This window comes from Amblyomma maculatum, chromosome 9 (genome assembly GCF_055883805.1).
Source record: "Amblyomma maculatum isolate TAMU_Amacu chromosome 9, ASM5588380v1, whole genome shotgun sequence".
NCBI lineage: Eukaryota > Metazoa > Arthropoda > Arachnida > Ixodida > Ixodidae > Amblyomma > Amblyomma maculatum.
In genome coordinates, this window is record NC_139352.1 from 132,331,560 (window position 1) to 132,346,191 (window position 14,632).

The 14,632-nt window shown below is 49.5% G+C and overlaps 2 pseudogenes; one reads left to right on the plus strand and one right to left on the minus strand.

Moving 5' to 3' along the window:
- Positions 1-954: 954 nt before the first annotated feature.
- Positions 955-1,909, minus strand: LOC146180394 (uncharacterized; annotated as a pseudogene).
- Positions 1,910-10,451: 8,542 nt separating this feature from the next.
- LOC146180395 (uncharacterized) lies at positions 10,452-13,169 on the plus strand (annotated as a pseudogene).
- The last annotated feature ends 1,463 nt before the right edge of the window (positions 13,170-14,632 follow it).

Consider the following 14,632-nt stretch of genomic DNA (forward strand, 5'->3'; position numbering starts at 1 on the left):
GTCCTTTAGGCTAACGTCTGCAGCCGCCCCGTACCCTGGCTGCCGGGTGATGAGATGACCAAAACACCAGGCTCCGTGCTGGCCACGTTCCTACGCCCGCATTGTAGCAGGCGGCAACCGGAGGAGGCCCGGTCCGGCCTGCCACCCCTTGTTCTCGGCCAGTCATCGGAGGAGGCCCGGTCCGGCCTGCCACCCCTTTCTCTCGGTCAGTCACCGGAGGAGGCCCGGTCCGGCCTGCCACCCCTTTCTCTCGGTCAGTCACCGGAGGAGGCCCGGTCCGGCCTGCCACCCCTTTCTCTCGGTCAGTCATCGGAGGAGGCCCGGTCCGGCCTGCCACCCCTTTCTCTCGGTCAGTCATCGGAGGAGGCCCGGTCCGGCCTGCCACCCCTCTCTTTCGGTCAGTCATCGGAGGAAGCCTGGTCCGGCCTGCCACCCCTCGCTCTCGGCCAGTCTTCGGAGGAGGCCCGGTCCGGCCTGCCACCCCTCGCTCTCGGCCAGTCATCGGAGGAGGCCCGGTCCGGCCTGCCACCCCTCGCTCTCGGCCAGTCATCGGAGGAGGCCCGGTCCGGCCTGCCACCCCTCGCTCTCGGCCAGTCATCGGAGGAGGCCCGGTCAGGCCTGCCACCCCTCGCTCTCGGCCAGTCATCGGAGGAGGCCCGGTCCGGCCTGCCACCTCTCGCTCTCGGCCAGTCATCGGAGGAGGCCCGGTCCGGCCGGCCACCCCTCGCTTTCGGCCAGTCATCGGAGGAGGCCCGGTCCGGCCTGCCACCCCTCGCTCTCGGCCAGTCATGGGAGGAGGCCCGGTCCAGCCTGCCACCCCTTTCTCTCGGTCAGTCACTGGATGAGGCCCGGCTCGGCCTGCCATCCCCGGAAGTCGGCCAGTCAGTGGAGGAGGGGTCGCAGGATCTGCGTGCACCGAAAAAAGCGCAGGGCTGGCCGGCAAATGGTAGCGTCTTACCACCGCCGGCCCTCGTCGTTTCCCTGCTGGCGGGACCCCCGGGGGCTTGGGCACTGGCTCTTGAAGTGTCCCCGTCCACCGCACTGGAAGCAGACCGGCGGGTTCGTATGTGAGCCACCCGTAGTCCGGTAGGCTGGTTCCTGGGTTGTCTTGCCGCGGCATCGGGCACGTACTGCCGGATCAGATTCCAGGGAGGCAGGTTGAAAGGGAGCCCGGCTGCCATGGAGTGGTGGTAGAACGGGTCCACTGCCCGGGGGGGCGGTGCCGGAATCACCCTGCTTGAAACAGAGGAACCATGCCACGCACATGACGGCTCAAGGGATGCGCTAGGAGGGGGTGGGGGTTGATAAGAAATTTCTGCCAACATTGCCGCCTGAATATCCGATGCAGCTTTTGCCAGGTCGTCAAGAGAAAGGAAGGGGCGGCCCCTTAGGTAGGCCTGGAAGCGCGGGTGGGACTGGCGGATCGCCCGTGTCACTCTTTCCGATTCGGGTGCCAGGGGGTCTGCGCGCTCATAAAGCTCCTGAAATGACCGTATGTATTCCTGGAGGCTTTCGTCCTCTGCTTGAGTGCGAGCGCGAAGTTCGTCTTTCATACGGACCGCATAGTCTGGGGGGAGGAACTCTGCTCGGAGGAGCTGCTCGAAGTGAGACCAACTTTGAAATGACAGACGACGCCGCCAACGGGCGGCGGAGCCCGTGAGGGCTACTGGCAGAACGCGCTGAAGGAGTATGTCATCAGGTAAGGCTTGCGCGTTGCGGTAATCAGCCATCTCTTGAAGAAAGTGTGCCACATATTTTTATCAGTGTGGCCGTCATAAGTTGGCACTGCGAGCTGCAAGCGGAAGCTATCTGTCGGTGTCACCTGCAATTGACATTCTAGTATTGCGGCTAACTGGGTGACGATGCCGGACATATCCGGTGGGGTGGTAGCTTTATCGTCGTCAGACATCGCAGTAGTGATTCGCGTAACCTTTCCGGAACGCAAGTGCATCGAATTAGCGGCAATGCATGTCTGGCATAGAAAATGGGCGAACAAAACACCCGCAAAATGTTACCGGCAGTTAAACACTGGATGGATGTGGCGAGGGCTGATGACAGAAAAATTTGCGTAGCTTACGTTGTCGAGAGCTTTTTTTGGCGCAAATGCCGTACCGTCCAACGTCGAAAGGAGCGCTGTAGAAGTGTCCACGACCGGTTCTGGGAGGGGGGCGGTTCCCGGTGCTGGTAGTCAAGAAGTACGGAGGCGTCTCGAAAAAATGAAAAGAAAAAACAAGAGCAAGCACAACGGCAAAGCAGTGAGAAAAGAAAAAGAAAGAAAAAATCACCAGTTGGGCGCCAGATGAAGGCCACTTCCTTCGCCCCGGAAAGGGGGAGGGTCCGCGAGGCGCAATATTCCGTACAACGGACAACCACAGATCAAATTTGGCGAACCGCTTTTACTTTGGGCAAACACAAGGAGAATAACGAAGTCGCTACTTTTGCGATAAACAGAAACAAGGAAAACCGCGACAGTGTGAAGGCAACAATCTTCACGGAACAGAAAAATTGAAAGGAACAATAGCACAATCAGGCACTCAGGCCGAACGTCCGGAATCCCTGTCCAAACACGACACGACGAAAGAACACTCCATCCAGGTACGCCCCGCCAAACGTTGTCCACGCCGGACGAAGCAAAAAAAGCCCCTCCCCCCTGTCGCGCGGCCTTCTTATCGGGAAACCACTATCCCGGCTTCCAACGCGCGGATTCGCTTTCACGCGCATGTGCTGCCGCGCCTGCATTTGGCGCGAGTTTAAAGTGCATGACTGTATTGCCGCGGCCGAGGACCGAAGGCCCGACAAGTGTTACTATAAGGATAAAGCCCTTTAGTTGCTAGGACATAAATAGACTTTCATCTCTAGTTTTTGAGCAATTTAATCATTGCTGAGGCTTTGTATATATTAGGGTTCCATAGAACAACTTGCACAACTGATATTTATTTTGATGACTAGGAAAGGTGAATAAACACTCTGCACTTGGATCAACCATGCCATCATGAAACTGTTTGATGGCAATTGCTGAAGGGACTTGTAGAGCAACTGCTGGTTCATTCTTTAGTTGTGCCTGACTATCATGCGTAAAAACATTACTTAGCAGGTATTAGCATGGCAAGACGGCAGTCTTAAATAATTTACACTAGTAAATATCATGCATATTAGTAATGCATTTTACATCATGTGCTTAATACATTTCTGACTTGCATAAAATTTCTGAAAATGCACTGTCGCACCTAATATGCACTACAACGCACATGATGCAGTAGAAGCTATGTTCTTGGCACACACTGACTATAGCCTTGCTCACAATTTATTCATTCAGTTGAAGAAATGGATAACAGAGTTCATTTATTATTTTTACAAGTTGCATGCTCTCCCTAAATGCTCACTAATTTATTGTTGCATGGATGCCAGAATTGATTCAATCGTGATGCGTTGCAACTCGTATTGAGCATGACAGTACATTCTATTTACTTTGTTGAATAAGAAGCAACCAATTTGTTAATGAGATCTAAAGCCTCCTTTACTGAACTCTAGGTGATGTCCACGTAAGTACCTGAAGGTTTTGAGTTCGTGTCCTGTGTTTTGGGCTAATATTTAAGGCTTTCACGGTAATAATGTGAAAATGTTGTTTCATTGTTGTCGCTCATCGTCATATGTAGAGGCTGCGTCGATTTATTTAGCTGCATCTCGAAGTAAGTTAAGTCTTTTGCCTTAACTGCAACCTACTAGTATTGAAGATTACCCTCTTTTCCTCTTGAAGCATGTATAGCAGGAAATGGTTCTGTATAGTTGAGCATATTGTGAGCTCTCCACGGATCTTCTTTCATTTGTACATACCATGATCTTCTTCCTCTTGTACAGACCATCATCATCGTCCCGCGGCGCCGGCTCTGGCGCGCGCTTGGGTTTTTCTCCATCAGATTAAACGCTGACACGGCATACCTTGCCTTGCCTTCACGACCTTGCCGTCTGGACCTGGCCTTCTTTCACAAGTGGTGGAGGTGAAATTAGATCCCCTTGCTGCCTTGTGCCCTGCCTCTCGCTGGAGCTACGTTCCGGTCGCCGTTTAACCACTACCATCGTCATGTCAACCGAGAGCAGTCCCGACCCGGCCGGACCCTCTACCTCGGCTACACCGCCGCCTCCGATGGTGCCCACACGACAACGCGACCCGCCGCTGTTCGCTGGTCGTCGCGACGAAGACGTCGATGACTGGCTTGACACTTATGAACGCTGCAGTGCCTACAACCGGTAATGGTGCTTTGAAATTTCTGAACGTATCTTTCTACCTTATTGAGGTCGCCAGAAATTGGTTTATTAACCGCGAGCCCCACACCACAAACTGGCCCACTTTCAAGCAGCAGTTCCGACAGTACTTCGCTGACCCGGCTGTTCGGACGGAGATCGCAAGGAACAAGCTCGCTACCCGCCGTCAAGGTCCCGATGAGTCCTATGCGTCATACATAGAGGCCGTGCTGTCACTCTGTCGGCGTATCAGTCCCACTATGCTGGAATCTGAACGTGTACACCATGTATTGAAGGGAATCAATTCAATGGCATATAACACCCTAGTTGCCCAAAATCCATCAAGTGTTGATTCCATTATAACGACCTGCCAACGCCTCGACCAGCTACAGTCCTCCCGATTGCAGCCCAGCTTCACTACTGCCCCGACCTCTACTGACCTCGATCTACGAGCCATGATTCGAGCGATAATCCGCGAGGAGCTCCAAGCTCTCAGCCCTTTCTGCCGGCACGGGTGCGATCATTCGTCTCCTCCTAATGACGCCGGCCTCCGCCACATCATTAAAGAAGAGTTGGCCACTATCAACCACCCTGTCACGCCTGATCCTCCTGCACCTCGCCCAGCACCGACTTACGCTCACGTCACTGCATCCCCTCCTCCTTTTGTTCCCCCACCCCAAGCACCACCCTACAACCACATCAACGCCATGACGACGGCTCAACCGACGCCACCCTATTACGCACCTTGGCGCCCCTCTCGCCCAGTGTGCTATTATTGTGGAATTCGAGGACATATATCTCGCTTTTGTCGTCGACGCATTCAGAATGAGCGACGTGGTTATGACGCCTTCGAAAGTGACACACCTGCATATTATCAGCGACGACCAATTCCTAGTCAACCTCGTCGATTCTCACCACCGCCGGTATCCTCGTCTGAACCAAGTGGGGCTCATGTATCCCGACGCCGGTCCCCTTCCCCATACCGCCGCACTATTTCGCCACTTCGACCAGCAACAACTGTTCCTGTCCGTAATTCGGAAAACTAAGCGATGCAGTTTCCGGAGGAGAAACTGCACTTTGCGAACTTACAAAAAGTCCTCCTCGTCGCCCGTATAATATGATTTCCGTTTTAGCTGAAGGATTACCGGTCGAAGCTTTGATTGACACAGGAGCTGCACTTTCTGTTATTCGTGCTGATTTGTGCCACCGTTTGCGGAAAGTAACGACACCATATGATGGACCTGAACTTCGTGGAGCAAATGGCGTCCCTCTGCACCCTTCAGCAAAGTGCACAGTTCGAGTTGCTATAGACGGCGTCCGCCACCATGTTCAGTTTGCTGTGCTTTCACCGTGTGCGCATTTGATGATTTTTGGATGGGATTTTTTGTCAACAACTTCAGCGTTAATTTCTTGTGGCGACCGTGTCATCCATATGACAGACAGTGATTGTTCATCTGACATTTCTGCACGGCATCATTTCCTCATTGCCGCAGCTGATACTGTATTGCCTCCACAGTGCGAAACACTTATTACCGTTTCTTCCGAACACATCAGTGACGGGGATGTACTCATCGCACCATATCATCGTCATCTTGCCCGTGGAATCGCCTTCCCATCAAGCCTTGTACGATTCCGCAGCAGCTCTGCAATAGTAGCTGCCACGAACACTTCCCGTGAATCCCTCGTGCTGACTAAAGGAACTTCCCTGCCATGCATAGTGGATGCTCACCCTATATCCATGATGGTGCTCACTGCCCCGCTACCTCCGCAACGCGATTCATCGCAAGTCTCTCTTTCCATGCTGTCGAAGATAATCAATCCGAACCTCAAGCCAAACCAACATCAAGAATTGCTGCAATTGCTTCAAGCCCACCAAGCCATTTTTGATGCCACTTCCCCACCACTGGGACGGACTAGTGTTGCACATCACCGCATCCTTACCGAAGGTAACTCAATTGTACGCCCACGACCTTATCGGGTTTCTCTCTCGGAACGAAAAGTAATTGAAGAAAATGTCAATGACATGCTCCGTCGCGATATTATTCGTCCATCAACAAGCCCATGGTCCTCCCCAGTAGTATTAGTTAAAAAAAAAGGACGGATCGGTACGATTTTGTGTTGATTATCACGCACTCAACAAAATTACCCGCAAAGACGTCTACCCGATGCCGCGTATTGATAACGCCCTTGACTCTCTCCAAGGTGCCGAATATTTCTCGACCTTGGACCTCCGCTCAGGTTATTGGCAAATACCTATGCATGAGGACGACAAAGAAAAAACCGCTTTCGCAACTCCTGACGGACTTTACGAGTTTAATGTTATGCCCTTCGGCCTTTGTAACGCACCCGCAACATTTGAAAGAATGATCGATACTGTACTCCGTGGCCTCAAATGGAGAACCTGTTTATGTTACTTGGATGACATTGTTATCTTTTCGTCAACTTTTGCCGACCATCTCACGCGCCTCAATGAAGTCCTCACGTGTCTTGCTTCAGCGGGCCTTCAGCTCAACACAAAGAAGTGCCACTTTGCAGAGAAGGAAATTAAAATATTAGGACATCTGGTCAGCCATGACGGCATTCGCCCAGACCCTGAAAAAATAACCGCGGTCTTGAATTTTCCTCTTCCGCAACGGTCTACAGATTTGCGGAGTTTCCTCGGCCTGGCGTCCTATTTCCGGCGATTTATAAGACATTTTGCAACTATTGCTGCGCCACTTCATGAACTACTTAAAGCGCGCAGCCCTTTCGTGTGGACTGAACAGTGCAACACTGCTTTTAACGACCTAAAGCACGCCCTCACATCAGATCCAGTTCTTGGCCACTTCAGCGACAGCGCTCCTACCATCCTGCACACTGATGCCAGTGGTCACGGTCTTGGCGCTGTACTTCTGCAGCGCGATGCAACTTCACGTGAGAAAGTGATTGCCTTCGCCAGTCGGACCATGACTCCAGCTGAGAAAAACTACACCATTACCGAGCAGGAATGTCTCGCCGTCGTCTGGGCTGTTCAAAAGTTTCGCCCTTATCTGTATGGTCGGCATTTCACAGTTGTGACCGATCACCATGCTCTTTGCTGGTTATCTTCGCTGAAAAATTTGACAGGCAGACTTGGCCGCTGGATTCTACGCCTGCAAGAATACCATTTCGACGTCATTTATAAATCGGGCCGCCAACACCAAGACGCCGACGCTCTTTCTCGCTGCCCGGTTTCGGAATCAGCCTGCTGTTTTTCTTCACAATGCATTTCCACCTCTGACCACAGCCGATCATCGCTTCCACCGACGCATATTACGGCAGTTTCTTTTGACGACTCTGAGAACAAGCACGCTCTCCGCTCACAGCAATTAGCTGATGCCTACTGTCGGCCCATCATCGACCGCCTTATCGGCGCTTCGAGCCCACCCAACGCTAGGCTTCGCCGACAGCTTCGCAATTTCAAGCTTGAAGATGGCATACTACGCCGCTACGTGTATTATTCTGATGGAACTCGCTGGCTCCCAGTCGTACCGCGTGTGCTTCGCCCACGTATACTAGCGGCTTTCCACGATGACGCTACTGCAGGTCACCTTGGTTTTAACAAAACATACGACCGCGTAAAAAGACGATTCTTTTGGCCTGGCCTGTCTACCACCGTAGCTAAATACGTTGCTTCCTGCCACCTGTGCCAACGCCGCAAGCGGCCGACCTCTTCCCCCGCTGGTCTCCTACAGCCCCTTCCCTGTCCCGCCGCACCATTCGACGTAGTCGGCATCGACTTATATGGTCCCCTACCTCTCTCCAATGGTGGTAACCATTGGATTATAACAGCTGTCGACCACCTTACACGCTATGCTGAGACGGCCCCTGTACCGACTGGTTCCGCTGAAGAGGTAGCTAATTTCTTTTTGCGGTCAATTGTATTGCGTCATGGCGCTCCTCGGGTGCTTCTAAGTGACCGCGGGACGGCCTTCTTATCGACAGTCGTATCCGAAGTTCTTCGTGCGTCATCGACCCTCCATAAGACAACCTCAAGCTACCATCCCCAGACTAACGGTCTGACTGAGCGATTTCACCGCACCCTATCGGATATGCTATCCATGTACATCACACCGGATCATCGAAATTGGGATACTGTTCTACCATTCGTCACATTCGCCTATAATACTGCAGTACAGCGGACTACCGGTTACTCCCCATTTTTCCTCGTTTTCGGCCGTTCTCCTACTACAATCCTCGACACTTCCTTCTTTTCTACGCCCGACTACTCCTCATCATTATCAGCCCAGTTCTTATCCCGTGTGGCCAGATGCCGTCATCTTGCCCGCCTCAACACAGAAGCGTGCTAGCAAGACCGCAAGAGTCGCTACGATTCGAAGCATCGCGTCGTCTCTTTTCGTCCTGGTGACGAAGTACTGCTCTATACACCACTGCGCACCCCTGGCCTTAGTGATAAATTTCAGCACCGCTATCTTGGTCCCTACAAGGTAATCAACCAAACTTCCCCAGTAAACTACCTAGTCACACCTGTTGATCCCCCAGCTGACCGACGCCACCGTGGAACTGAAATTGTTCATGTATCTCGCTTGAAGCCGTTTGTGCGCCGCGGTACATCGGTTGGTTAGGAGCGGCCAGGCTGGCCGCTTCCGACCCCCCGGGCAGATTGTGTGAGCTCTCCACGGATCTTCTTTCATTTTTACATACCATGATCTTCTTCCTCTTGTACAGACCATCATCATCGTCCCGCGGCGCCGGCTCTGGCGCGCGCTTGGGTTTTTCTCCATCAGATTAAACGCTGACACGGCATACCTTGCCTTGCCTTCACGACCTTGCCGTCTGGACCTGGCCTTCTTTCACAATATTAAGAGTGTGAACATGTCTGCCATCAGGATGTCCCAAACATGTTTCTCTTCACCACTTCAGCATACTCAGCCTCAAAGAAGATTATGCAGTATAAACATTCAAGGCATTCTAGACAACTATATGCCAAAATATATGAATCACATTATATAGGACATGGAAAGGAATTTTGAGTATGTTAAGAATGATTTTCCTTGCCCCCTCCTTTCTAATTACTCTTGCTTCGTTAGTGTTGCAAAATATAAATAATTGTTAAACCTAGCTTGCCATTATTTTGCAGGTATATCATGGGCACATCCTCCATATATTGTTATAAACTGAAGCAAATTCCCATAATTTTTTTTTTTCTAAATTCAAATTCATCTAAGAACAAGGGTAAAGGGGGCAGACCTTAGTTCGCAGGTAGAGCCAACGTTTCGAAAAGTGGACTTTTCTTCGTCTAAGCCCAGATGAAGACAAGTCCACTTGTCGAAACGTTGGCTTTACCTGCGAACTGAGGCGTACCCCCTTTACCCTTGTTCAGTGCTCCATCATACCGTGTAAACCATCTTCTTCCTCTCGTTCTACCAAGGCCGGTGATGGAGATATTTGAGGTAACATGTGCTATCGTAATCAAACGTAATGAGTGGTATAAATAAATCAATATTTTTGTTGAGCATTATAGTGTTTAAAGTTCGATTACGCATAGATACAGGCTACTAAAAAGTCGTGGGAAAGGTGAAAAAAATATATATATTTGCCTCAGTTTATAAGAATATATGGAAGATGTGCCCACGATATAACTGCAAAATCATAGCCTCCTCTATTTTTTTTGTGCCGGCCGGATGCGCCCTCCGCGGCCGTCGACGCGACTCTGCTGCTACGCCACTTAGCGCCGAGTGGTGGCGCTAGTCACGTTGGGGTTCGTCTGCATTCGCCGTGGCTGCACCACGCAGTCGCTCCGTCGCGCGTATTTTGATCCTTATACACTCATGATTCATTCTCTTCGGCTCACACGTGCAAAAACTTAACCTTACTGGCGTTCGTTATTGTGACAGCACTGCTTAGACGCTAAATTCATGCGTCAGGGACCCAAATATCGGTGACGATCAACGCATGCGGTACCATCGGCTCCCTTCTAACGGTGAGCCAAGAATTGTTTTGTCTGGATAGCAATAATGTTATTTTTATCCTGCCTAAATCTGCCTGTGGCGTACTCTGTCTATAATTCGATCAGTATTAGTGGTCGCATCTTCTCAGACTGCCAGCCCTTAGTTTTGTTGTTGTGCTTGTGCTCGATGAACTTGTGCTTGCACGGAACTTTTTAAGTATACGATTGTAATATCAAAGCGCATTATTAAGCCGCTGACAGTTGCCTTTGCAGGTACTTAATGGCACACTGCTGTGTGCCACGTTGCCGCTCAGGTGGGAAAAGCAAGATTCCAGGAATCTCGTTCCACGAAATTCCGGCGGACACGGTGCTACGGGCAGTGGTTGAAAGCCATACGGAGGGACAACGGTGCCGAACACAACCTCGAATTATTCAAGAGTGTGTAGCCGGCACTTCAAGGAAACCGACTTTGCGGAGGGCAAACGGCGCCGCCTCAAGAAAGGTGTAGTGCCCTCCTTGTTTCCAGAATACCCTGGAATGAAGCCAAGGCAGTTACATCAAAGGAGTACAGAAAGCATCAGGAAAATGGCGTTTCCGAAAACCAACGAAAAGGAACCTGAGCCGGCTACAAAGCGGCAGAAGTTCCAGGACGGCACAGAAGCAGAAATGTCAGAGGACAATTCTCAAGAGGCCAGCCCGTCTTATCCAGAAAGAGATGAACAGGCCAAACCTGAAAATGAAAAGGAACCGCAGGAGGCTTCAAATAGTACACATGCGAATTTTTCACACCAAGGAATTCAAGTGAATGTTGGAGTGTCCAGCTTACTTGCAAATGAAAGAGCAAGATTGAAACGCAGAGAAAGGGATCTCAAGAAACAGGTTTAAAAGCTTCGACGCACTGTAGACCACTACAAAACAGAGCTTGAAAAATTGAAAAATGATTGCAATTTTGGTAATCTGCAGTACATTCGTCAGCAGGCAGAAGAGAAGAATATTTCAGCTCTTTTTTAATGGGATCAAATTGTTAACTTTAGCCGCAAAAATCCAACTTGGACTGAAGACGTAGTGCGCCATTGCATCGTGCTGCGCCACCTCTCCACAAAAGCTTACGAGCACGAAAGGAGGGAGATGCTACTCAAGCTACCTAGCAGAACTACCCTTTTGAATTACCTTGGGAGCAGCTCGGGTGAGACAGGTGTCAACCACTTAGTGCAAGCCAGGCCGAAGGCTGAACTAGAGAAGCTTGGTGCACCCCAATCTAGAACCTGCTCACTGATAGTAGATGAGATGCGGATAAAGCCCAAGCTTCAATACAAGCAGCGAGATTGCTCCGTTGGTCAGGTTGATATGCGCATAGCAAATTCACCTGACAGTGAGCTTGTTTTGGCAAACTCCTTGCTATGCTTTGTGATAAATGGGCTCAGCACTACTTATAAGATTCCTGTTGCATACTTTTTTACGAAAGGGTTAAGCGGCTCTCAGCTATCGAAGTTGCTTCTCTATGTGATGAAAAAAGTGGAAGAATTAGGCTTCGAAATAGTGCGCCAGGTGACAGATAATCACAAAATCAACGTAAGTGCTATGAAAGAGCTCTGTGGTGGGTTTTTGACCTATAGAATCCAACACCCATGCAATCCCGACCGAGAACTTTTCCTAAGCTTCGATTACTGTCACATAATGAAAAATGTGCGGTCGAAGTTTTTGTCACGAGACCTCGGCAAAGCTGGTGAGGTGTACTCTTCCCACCTAAAAAAACTCTATGAAATGCAAAAAACATGGCTGGTCAGGCCAGTGAGGAACCTAAGCAGGAAACACGTCTACCCCAATAACATTGAAAAAATGAATGTTAAGAGGGCAGTGGAGGTATTCTCTTCCGAGGTTACTTCAGCAATAGAAGTTCTCATGACGCAAGCGTTCCATAGCTGCCATCCTGCTTTTTCTGCTGCAGGCCCGACAATAACCTTCATGCGAAATGTGTATCGATGGTTCCTTTTGCATGATACAAGCAACACTGTGCAACATGTCCAGCAACGCTTTCCTGATGTGAGGCACTACGACAGCCCAGATGATGATCGCCTTGAGTGGCTAGAAATCACGTTTCCCCTGTACATGGAGGAGTTGAAGAGCAATACATCATCTCCTCGTGGATTCTTTATGGCTGAAACATATGAAGCGCTCCTGCTTATGACATACTGTACTGTTCATTGCGTCCGCTACCTTCTCACTAGAGAAAAGTTTGGTTTTATATTAACAAGGAAGTTTAGCAGTGACCCCATCGAATCATTTTTTGAGACCCTAAGGCGGTCGGTGGGTTGCAATGACCAGCTGGATGTCCGTTCTGCGATCTCGGGGCTAGAAAAAGTTTTGAAGACGGGCATCGCAGCTGTGTCGCTGGACAGTAACGTTCTTTGCGCTGAAAAGCCTGGACCATCCAAGGGTGTTTTAATCTAAACTCCACAGGTGTCGAAAAGCTCAGCTGAGCTTCCAAAGCAAGCTGTAAATGTACTGGAACATCTAAAGCAGCCAGATGTGGCAAGGTTTGCAACACTGCAAGTGTCAGCAACAGTTTATGTTGGTGGATATATCTCCCGTGTTGTTAAGGAGCATATGCAATGTGATAGCTGCAGTGCAATCGTCACCAAACCTTTGACAAAGCAGCCTCTTCAAATGTTCACTTTTCACCAGGACAGAGGTGGATTGTTATACCCCTCAGATAGCCTGCTTCATGTCCTAGAGACCCTGCGGATATTTGTCCAGACAGCACTTCAAAAATGCCCAACGCTTCACAAACCACTGCAAACGCTCTGTACCAGCTGTTTCAAAGTCTGGCCTCTTTCACTGCGCCAACAGCCAGCACCATCATGATGTAGCTAAGTTGGTGTGCTCAAGATTCATAAAGCCGCTGCTCGTGAACTATGCCTTTGCAGCCACTGATAAGAGTGGCATTCACAAAACTTTCTTTCAGAAACCATTGTCACGGAAGTATGTGAAGTTGTGAATTGATGCTTCAGTGTGTTTCCTTTCTAAGCTGGGAATCATTTTTTTCCTTGTAACATACTTTCAGAAGCCGCTGTGAAGAAAGTATGTGAAGTTTCAAATTGATGCTTCACTGTGTTTCCTTTCCAAGCTGGGAATAATTTTTTCCCTTCTTCTGTATGGATGTAAAACGAAGTTTGGCTTTTCTGTCTGATGTGCATGCAGTGTTTACGTACCTAAAAATTAGAGGGACGCTCAAGCTTTGCCTTAAGAGAAGATGCCGATATAGTGCCTTTAACACCGCCTTAATTGTTATTCGCGGAATGAAAATTTTTATTCCATGAATTACATCATTAAGTATTCGCTTCTCATTCTGAGCGTTTTGACACGTTTGAGCCCCCTTTTTAATATTTTCATTTTATTATTTTTTAATTCATCAGTTACATTACTTGACATTGCCTAGCTATACCACACAACAATCACTAGAAACACAAATTACCATGATAGGATTTTTTTACGCAGCCCCCGATTATATCCTACATGCGGTGCCGACAACAGCTGCTACCTAACGAGCTGTAAAAGTTCTCGCTTAAAATGATGCCTTTTAGACGTGGTAAGTACAAGTCCCTTGCTTTAGCATGCATGTGCTATTCGCGTGAATATTCATGCATGTACCCTTCAGCATACGTTTCAGAATCAGCCATCTTGGAAAAATTATTCGTGGACGCTATTGCACTGGGCAAGACATTCACAGAAAAATGCGGAACCTGCTTCACGAGCGGCGCGGGACCATCAATGCGCCCTTGAAACTGCATGCGCAGCACCCCTACGTGAGTGGCGCCCCCACCACGATGAGTGGTTGCGTCGTGCAACTGCAGCGACGGCGCGCTCCCATTGTTCGCTCTGGGATCCGGCAGGCACAGAAAAAATAGAGGAGGCTATAGCAAAATAATGGCAAGCTAGGTTTAACAATTATTTCATTTTTGCGACACTAACGAAGCAAAGTAATCAGAAAAGAGGAGGCAAAGAAAACAATTCTTGGCATACTCAAAATTCATTCCCATGACATATTTCTATGTCATATTTCCATGTCATGCCAGACGAAGACAAGTCTACTTATCGAAACATTGGCTCTACTTGCGAACTGAGGCGTGCCCTCTTTATTCTCGTTCAGTGCTCCTTCATACCATCACTGGCCTTGCCATTTTTAGACAAATTATTGAATATATGCTGGAACTACTCCATGCATATCTTTACTTTCTTGCTTCTCCCACCCCTCTGCTTTTTAATGCACCATTGTTAGCAGCGTCGCCCACCAAATCAATCTAATATATTTTACTATTCATAATTTACAGGTACTTTGGAAAAATAAACCCTTTCAAGGGCCGAGGAAAAGGGCCAGCCAGCGGTATTTCACCGAGGTCGTTGAGCCTGCTACGGGTGTTTTTACACTGGTGAGTTGTCCTTTGAATTGATCACAGTCAC